General features: G+C 36.6%; 1 long non-coding RNA gene across 1 annotated transcript; it reads right to left on the bottom strand.

Moving 5' to 3' along the window:
- Positions 1-4,969: 4,969 nt before the first annotated feature.
- LOC125178740 lies at positions 4,970-6,731 on the bottom strand. The gene is made up of 3 exons (XR_007157003.1): positions 6,681-6,731; positions 5,699-6,436; positions 4,970-5,456 (listed from the first exon to the last, which is right to left on the bottom strand). It is a non-coding gene; the product is annotated as an uncharacterized LOC125178740 (long non-coding RNA).
- Positions 6,732-8,504: the final 1,773 nt, after the last annotated feature.

Below are 8,504 nucleotides of genomic sequence, written 5' to 3'. Positions count from 1 at the left end.
ATCATTGCGGGATTGCTTACTTAACACACAAAAAAATTTGTGGTAGAGTCAGATTGAGGAAAAAGTTAGATCAACGTGCTAAAATGATAATTCAAGCAACGCAGTGTGAAATAGTATTTTATCCCTACACAGTGTCCATGGAAAACTAAGTTATTATAAAGATAATTTGATAACTTCGCGTCAAAACAAGCAACATGTATGAATTCTCACATGCAAATTCACCTGTTGCATGACACACGATTGATGGATATTTTATCTTATTAGCAGCATAATATTATTGGAAATTTTCGCAGAAATTTAATTCATGGAACCATGATAAACGAATCATATTTCAAAAAGTCACAGAGAGAACATGGAACCATAATAATTGAATCATTTTCGAAATGATCAAAGGTTAATTCCAATTTTTTTTTTTTTTTGAGACTTCAAGAATTATACTGCGAGCAACTACGGGTGATTCACGGAAACTTCGTGTTTTGTATCTCACGCCAAGCAGCCAAATGTTATGGGGAAAAGGGGTATTTAATATGAAAGGAAAGGTCCCGCCTAGTCAGTTGCCACTATGCATTTGATACGTGAGCAGCGTGCGTTTGCTGTCGAGGCGTACTTTTCTACTGTCTATTCAATAAGCGCTACTCAACTAGCATTCCGTATTCGTCCTGCAGGTCGGGTCCCTGATCGGAAATCGATTGCTACGTTTACATGTGTGGTTTTAACAATATGGAGCCACGGCCTGCACAACGCAATATTCAATGTATCTTCTGCGACAGCATTCTGCAGAGCGCCTCATCTCCTTGAGCGTTGACCTTTGGGGCCGCCCGATCCCCCGATTTGGCTTCGTGTGATTTTTCATGGGGTTATTTTAAATCAATTGTTTACAATGACTATCCGAGGACGTTAATTATCCATCAGTTTTCATTATACATATTTGTGGGACGTATCCATAAATTAAATTTATGTGAAAATTTCCCAGAATATTATGCTACTAATAAGATAAAACATCCATCAATCATGCATGTGTCATATGGAGCTTCCGAGCCTCCGTTATCGACGTCTGCTTACAAGTATATTCATGGGTAATACAAGGCCTCAGAAGGATTGAAAGAATTTGAAACAAGAACCACCTCCTGAGGCCATGGCTATAAACTAAAAAATATGCGATGCAACTCATCCACGCGACAATACTTCCCGCTTTGATTCACCGACTTGCAGAGCAGCCTTCCTGATTACATCGTCGGCGCTCTAAGTATGAACTCGTTCATGAAGAGACTAGAAAATAGATGAAGCTTTGAAGAAACACATGTTCAGACTTGAAATGCCTAACACCATATCGAATCTGATGGAAGTCTAGCAGCTGTTTAAACTAACCTTAGTTTTGACAAGTTCAAATGACCTATTTTTAGATATCCTGTATATAAGTCACGAAAAATACAATAATCGACGACAGGCCACACCAGGCCTATTACTTAGTGCCGACATCACTATGATATGATAGGAGAAAGAATTAGTTTATAACGCTAGGCACTCATTGGTGGGCGGCTGAACGCAGGTAGGTGGTGTGTCTCAACAATTGCTGGTTTTAGCCAGATTATTTGTTTGAGGTAGTGAACACTTTTGAAAAAAAAAGACACAAAAAATTTCTCACGAATTTGGAAGTTCATTGTAGAAAGATAGTTTAATTATTAAGGGTCAACAATGTGTATTATCTTGATGTGTAGTGTTTAGGAAAAGGATGCGTTTTAATTAGGATGTAAAAAATGTAAGATTGCTTTAGAAAGAATCGTAACTTTGTTGACGAGTATCGTGCGAACGGATTCATTCGGATTTGAGAGAGCGGAGAGTAAGGAAGCCTCTATTCCGCGTGTTTAGGTCTTGTTCCATATAGTCTCAACGGACTTTGTAAAGTAATCTTGCTCAATTTTATATCTGTGTTGTGGTGTAAGATTTCAAGTATATCTTGACCAGAAAAGACTTATTTATGACAACAGTTCCTGGTGGTCCCCAACATCACGAATGGAATTATAAGTTTTCCACTATTGAAGAGGGCTATAGAAACTACATACAGTGCAATAACCACTAATCGTCATTAGTCAATCTAAATAATTTTAGGTGGCCTTTTTTAGCTTAACCCGTTTACAAGTTTGAGTTCTCAGAAATCATGCGTTTGACAAGATCCAAGTGCCTTGTTTGTCTTTTATCATGGCTGATTTATTAAGACAAACACGTGGGCCGTGTATTGATGGCCCTGCATGCAGTGATGCGTCTTGAAAGTAATCAGAAGATGGGAAGTAATCTCAATAAATTATTAACAATTGAATGTTAACTAACGACGAGAATATTGGAGATGATGTAGAATGTAGATGCGAGGAGGATGCAAATATTATCGCGAGGTCACAAACCTTTATTGTGAAATACAAAGATCGTATTGTACAAATAGTCCATATGTTACGAATAGTAATGTTTAAAATAAATTGAATAGATGAAAATAAATACATTTAGTGAAACAAATGAAATTTAAGAAATAATTACGCATGAAAATAAGTTTATTTTGCCTCGCTCATATCGGTTCAATTGATTAATTATTAATTATAACAATATTGATTATCATCTGATTTATTTCTCAAAGACGTGAAATTTGGGAACATAAGACAAGCGGTGGTCGACGAATCAACCGCCCAAGGACTTACAAGTTCTCGGTTTCAGAAATTGAAGAGAAGTCTTTTATCCAGGTTACAATCTGGATGAATTAAAAGTCCTTTTCCTTGATAGTTTTCCCTAAGATGTCGGGAAACTGTCTCTGATAATTGATAAGAAGCTGATAATGAAATGTGAGTGCGTACCAGTGTGAAATTCGCAAGCGATATTTCCTCTTCTCCGTTTAAGGTAATTTTTGCTAGCCTGCAGTTAATGAAGAGGACCTCATCAGCGTATCGAATTAATGAGCTATTGCATAAATACCTTGTTCAAAGATTCTATTTTTATTCGAATTAAAAACAAAATTAGCGGGAGATAAGTCTGATTGAAGAATGAAATTATTTCAACAGAGAAGAAACATTTCAAACAACTTAAAATAATACAAACAGCGCAATGTAGAGTGAATTTTTATTTTCCTGAGATTGCCTGTTGAGTTTAGCTTGTATGACAAAAATATCATAATTTATCATCAAAACGAGATAAGGAGTTTTATACCTTCACATGCTAGTAAATATGATACAACACAAAAATTTGGAGCCGTGGGAATAATTCCGAAACAATCTTAAGGTTCAGAAAATCTGGTAGTTAAGAGATGGATAGCTGGAGTCCAATTCGTAGAGATGAATGCTCCAGCTATCGTCGGTCGGATATGTCGGACCACTGCAAGATGACGAAACTGGTGGGCTCCTCCAGCACAGTGGAAGTTGTTGTCAAGGGTGTTACGGAGCCTGTTGAATTCATGACGGATCTGGAGATGAACTTGCTCAATTGATATACATATAATAAATACATAAATATACATATAATCAAGATTGAAAGTCAGTTTTACAATTAAGCAAGCTCATCTCAAGATCCGTGATCAATTCAACAGGCTCCGTAACACCCTTGACAACAATTTATCTTAAATAGAAGGGATATGACATAATATAATAATAAGATAAGATATAATAAAGATAAGAGATAACATAATAACTGTGAGACGCAGAACTGAAATAATTTCGAGAAACATCACGAGTATATATGAAATCATCATGAATATTCATATGAAATATGAATATAAATCATCATAAATGTGAAATCTGGAGACTGCTAAAAGTATCTGAAGCGACCTCAAAATATTCCAAGCTTCATCTCAGGAACATCGATGAATTGAACTGGCTCCGTGACACCCATGACCACAACGTCAAACCCCGGACTATACTGAGCAATGGCCATTGCAAAAAGTGGGAGTTCTGCGTGAGATTGGAGTAATCTGTAAATTTTGCCAAAAGAAGGTTATAACTTCTTCATTATTTGGAATGTGTTCGGGTGATTGCAGTAACAACTACGACATTGGACAGCCGCTTCTCCTACCACCAGAGACAAGCTCAAAACCAGACCAGGGCAGGTACTTTCAAACATTGCTAAGTGCTCGTAGCGGCTTAAGTACAGCGTAAGTCCGCTAAGTGCGCGTAACTTCAAATAATGGTACCTTTGTAAGACGTGAGAATGCTAGCAGCGCGGTATTGAGTTCCTTAAGGTCTGTGACTCGTGCCAAACGTATGGTTGTACCAAACGCCCTGTGGTTCGGCTAAGGCGTGTAAGTCAGAGCCCAGACTGCGCTAGCGTCTTACCGTTGTGTTTCGAATTGCGGAATGAAACACAGAAGGAATTCTCCTCATTTACTGGAACTAGGTCTGGAGACTAGGTTACACGCTGTATTACAGATTTGTAAATGATTATGGCTACAGGAGTTACTTAATATTGCAATGTCTTAGGTCAGTGATAATAAAATGCATATGTAGCTAAATCATATTTAACAAATTTATATCACTTGTTTGCTTAAATCGCAAATTAACTAAGAATTTAAAAGCAAAGAAAAGTCCACAAAAATTCATATCTTTATAGAAAACGTTTCGGAGACCAGCTCCATCGTCAGTTCGTAGAATCTAGAATCACAAATCAGAAGTCACAAATAAATACATTGAAAGCACAGAACAAAATTAAAAATCTAAATTTACAAGTGATAGACGGAGCAAAAAAACTATCTATTAACAATTTGAAAGGGATAGGAGCTAGCAGCTGAATTCAAACTGGGCCTAAGATAAAGATGTACAGCGATTCTAAAATGCGCAAATCGGAAGTCCCGGAGGTGGAAGCTAACACCCTAAAGTCACTGTCAGAAACAGGGACATCACACTGCTCGGCGTGAGCGCGCACAGCCGAATGAGGTGGGCGCGATAGCAACTGTCCGATTCTACAACTCCTGCCCTTATTATAAAACAATGTATAATATCCAAAGTGATAATCATGAATTGTATACGAAAGAAATTAATAAAATTGCTCTGAATGGTGATGATGACAAAAGACATATATTAGCAGATGGTATTAATACGCTAGCATTAAACCACTATTCGATACGTGTATTACCATAACGCTCGAGCTGATAGGTAGCTGTTTACTCCTATATTCCCATTATAATTACAGGTTGTGGCACGCATGAGCATGAATGGTAGAGCCGATAGATAGAATTTTTCAGCTCCTATATTCGCTTTATAATTACAGGTTACTGCATGCATGAATGGTTGAGTGGATAGGTCTAAGTTTTTTGTCGGCTCCTATATTCGCTTTATAATTACAGGTTACTGCATGCATGAATGGTGGAGTGGATAGGTCTAAGTTTTTTGTCGGCTCCTATATTCGCTTTATAATTACTGGTTACTGCAGTTCTCATTATTGTCGTAGGAACTGAGAAGGATGTGGAACTGCTGCTGATGCTGGAGCTGTGGAGGAGGAAATTAAAAAACTGAAGAATATTGCTTGATGCTAAGAAAAAGCGCATTATGATTAAAGAATTGAATTGGAGAAAATGTAAATCCTAATATGGACGTGATAACATCAAAATTCAATTTTACTTTTCCATTCCAAATGTGAAAATATAATTAAATTCAAAAGCAACAAAAATAAAACACTTAAATATCATTCAGTGTTATATTTACACTCCTCATTTCAAGTAAATTCTTACCAGGGATCCACTCTGCGGCCAGGTCGGGATGATGTTTAAATAGATTAGTTATTTTTTTTTGTCTTCTAAGAATTTCATATAATGGAAGGGACAGTTGTGTTAAGATTTCAAATTTAGCCCCTAATTTACCAATCCATTTCAATTTATTAGCATAAGACATAGAAATACCTATGTTTTCAGCTATTACTGTTTGGATGGTTGAGCTTCGTCTTCCTAACACTTACTGATTATAGTGAATATTACAAAATTGGTGTAAAAAATATCCATAACGCATCTGCTCCTTAAGCAGAGATTTGTGTTTTGATTTAATTACACTCTTTGAAGCAATTAAGAAATTAAAAATCCCCTCATAATCATTACACATTGCTGCTTGCGGATTTAAATTTTCAATTTCATGATTATTTTCATGTAAATGTTTTTTTAGCCAATTGTTAGTTTCCCGTGGCGTTTCAATTCTTCCACCATCACCCTTTTTTACACAGAAAATCTGTCTTACAAATTGTCGGAAATGTTTCGGTATAGGTATTCTATCTTCCGAGATCAATTTCTTCATAATATTATATTGATCATCTCTTAACGCATCATCTATCATTGATTTAACTAGCATAATATCCCATATGGCATTTGTCAGTTTTTCTCTTTCTTCATGCGAAGCCATTCTCTCCAATACTTTATTCCTTCAAATGCCGAAGCCGTCTCTTTTTGAGAATGAACGGCGATATACAACTCAGTTGAAATCTGGAAGGCCGAAAAAATAACTAAGTTATATGCAGAATAGTTACTTGAAGAAGAAATAATATTATGAATAAGGGTGGTAGGTCTTATAATTTTCAACCATCTTAGCTTTTAACACTAGAAACATGAAATTTGTTTGGTTATGAAAATTATGTATGATATGAAAAATCAATGACTAGTTGGACAGTTCTATTATTTAGGCAATACTTTGCAGCTAAATGCTGCATTGGAGTAAAATATTACTCACCTAGATCAATGCAGTAGACTGGAAGATTCAGACGTGAATGGCTGAGTTGGCGGGCGTAAATGAGAGCTTGAATACATTCCTAGCTTTATATAGTGAATTGATCAGGGTCATTCACCCACTCTCACATCGTGAAATCGTGTAATCAACTAGTTACATGCGCCGGTCTGTGCTTGAAAATCATGCTAAACATGGCTCTTCTTACATGAGCGGATGAGATAATGTGACTAAAGCCTCATGAAAGTGGTGCGATGGCATTGGTAACGGTGCTGTAATGAACGTAGCTCACGCTACCCTGTCAAAATTTAGCCGCGGCAGACGGTCTGGTTTCGGTTGTCAGTCTCGGATTAGAGATGATTCAGATGTGAACTGGCCGCATCTCATAATTAGCCGCCCAGTAGGAGCTATTTTGGGTAGTTTCATGGGAAAAAATTAAAGGGTCAAATGATAGGTAATTGGTTAATTTTGTTGGGTAAGATTTAGGGTAATTGTTCGTAATAATATTGAAGGATCAGGGGTAATTAGTTAACTTTGTTGGGCAAGATTTAAGGTAAATGGTTGTGGTAACCTATGATTTAAGCTGTTTATGGAAAATGGCACCATGCGCTCGTTATGCTCTCTACTTATATTCAGTCTCAATCGCATTAGAGTTGTGAGTCTAAGACAGAAAGTGTTAACCTCATACTCCGATCATTATTCCCATGAACTGTAAGCCGTATATGATCTCCAAATAATACTGGACAAACCCTAATGCTGTACCTCATTAATCCTCTTGATCACTATCACATACCAAACCAATCTCAGGTCATATATATAACTGTTAAGTAAGGGTTGCGACACGAAATCTCCCTCCTACAATTTTATCGCTGAACCCCTTCTGAAGGCTTTACATTATTTCCATCTTCTTCCTTATGTTAAATAATAAGACAATAATTGGCTCCTGAAATATTTTAATTATGATTTTTTCGACAGTCCAGAGGAGATCCAGAACCCAACGAGCCTGGAGTGGAGAACTGCCTGGAGCTGAGTTCTGCGCTGTCGTATCGCTTCAGCAACTCTCTCTGCACTAACTCTCGAAGAGTGATATGCGAGACCCATCCCATCTAGAGGAATAATAATTGTCAAATTTTGAAAGCAATATCTTGATTCTTTCATAAACAATCGCGAAAAAATCGCGACTCAAATCATGACCGTACTAATGTCGGCTGCGAGGTGATGTGGCTTACATAGGTTAGATGTAAGCCACATATCCTCTTTTACTCAAAGAATTATTTATACACAGAGAAATAAGAGCACCCTATTGAAAATCAATCACGTCATATTGATGCTCTGCACAGGTATTTTGCATAGGCTGCCAAAAAGCTGCGTTTAGTATCAAGAGGGTTAACGGCCGTCAACTTCATTTTAAAAAACTTTCGATGAAAGCTTTGAGTAATTAGAGAAAATTCTGTTAGTTTTAGACGAATGATATACAGATATTAAAGACAGTCCAGCTGAGTTGAATAAGTATTATAATTATTATCAATTCATTTTTTATTATTTAAGTCCGAGCTCGCATCATCGCCCAATTATTTTTCCAAATTCTTTACGGTGGTAATCCATGTTGAGTAAAGTGAGTTTATGACAAATCTTTTATTACCTTTTCTATTACCTTCTATTTTATTTTTATATCCCAATAAATATTAGGGAAGCAGATAACCTTTATTAGACTTTTTACTTTTTCCAGGTTTTTCGTTAATTTTCATGCGTAAATTTTATATCGTAAAACCCTCCAGTATTTTTCTGATTAAGAGCAACATTCCTTACACAGAGTGATAACCTACACGA

This window comes from Hyalella azteca, unplaced genomic scaffold, assembly GCF_000764305.2.
Source record: "Hyalella azteca isolate HAZT.00-mixed unplaced genomic scaffold, Hazt_2.0.2 contig1614, whole genome shotgun sequence".
In the NCBI taxonomy this organism is placed as follows: Eukaryota; Metazoa; Arthropoda; class Malacostraca; order Amphipoda; family Hyalellidae; genus Hyalella; species Hyalella azteca.
Note: the sequence above shows the minus strand (reverse complement) of the source record. Positions and strands in the feature narration are given on the sequence as shown.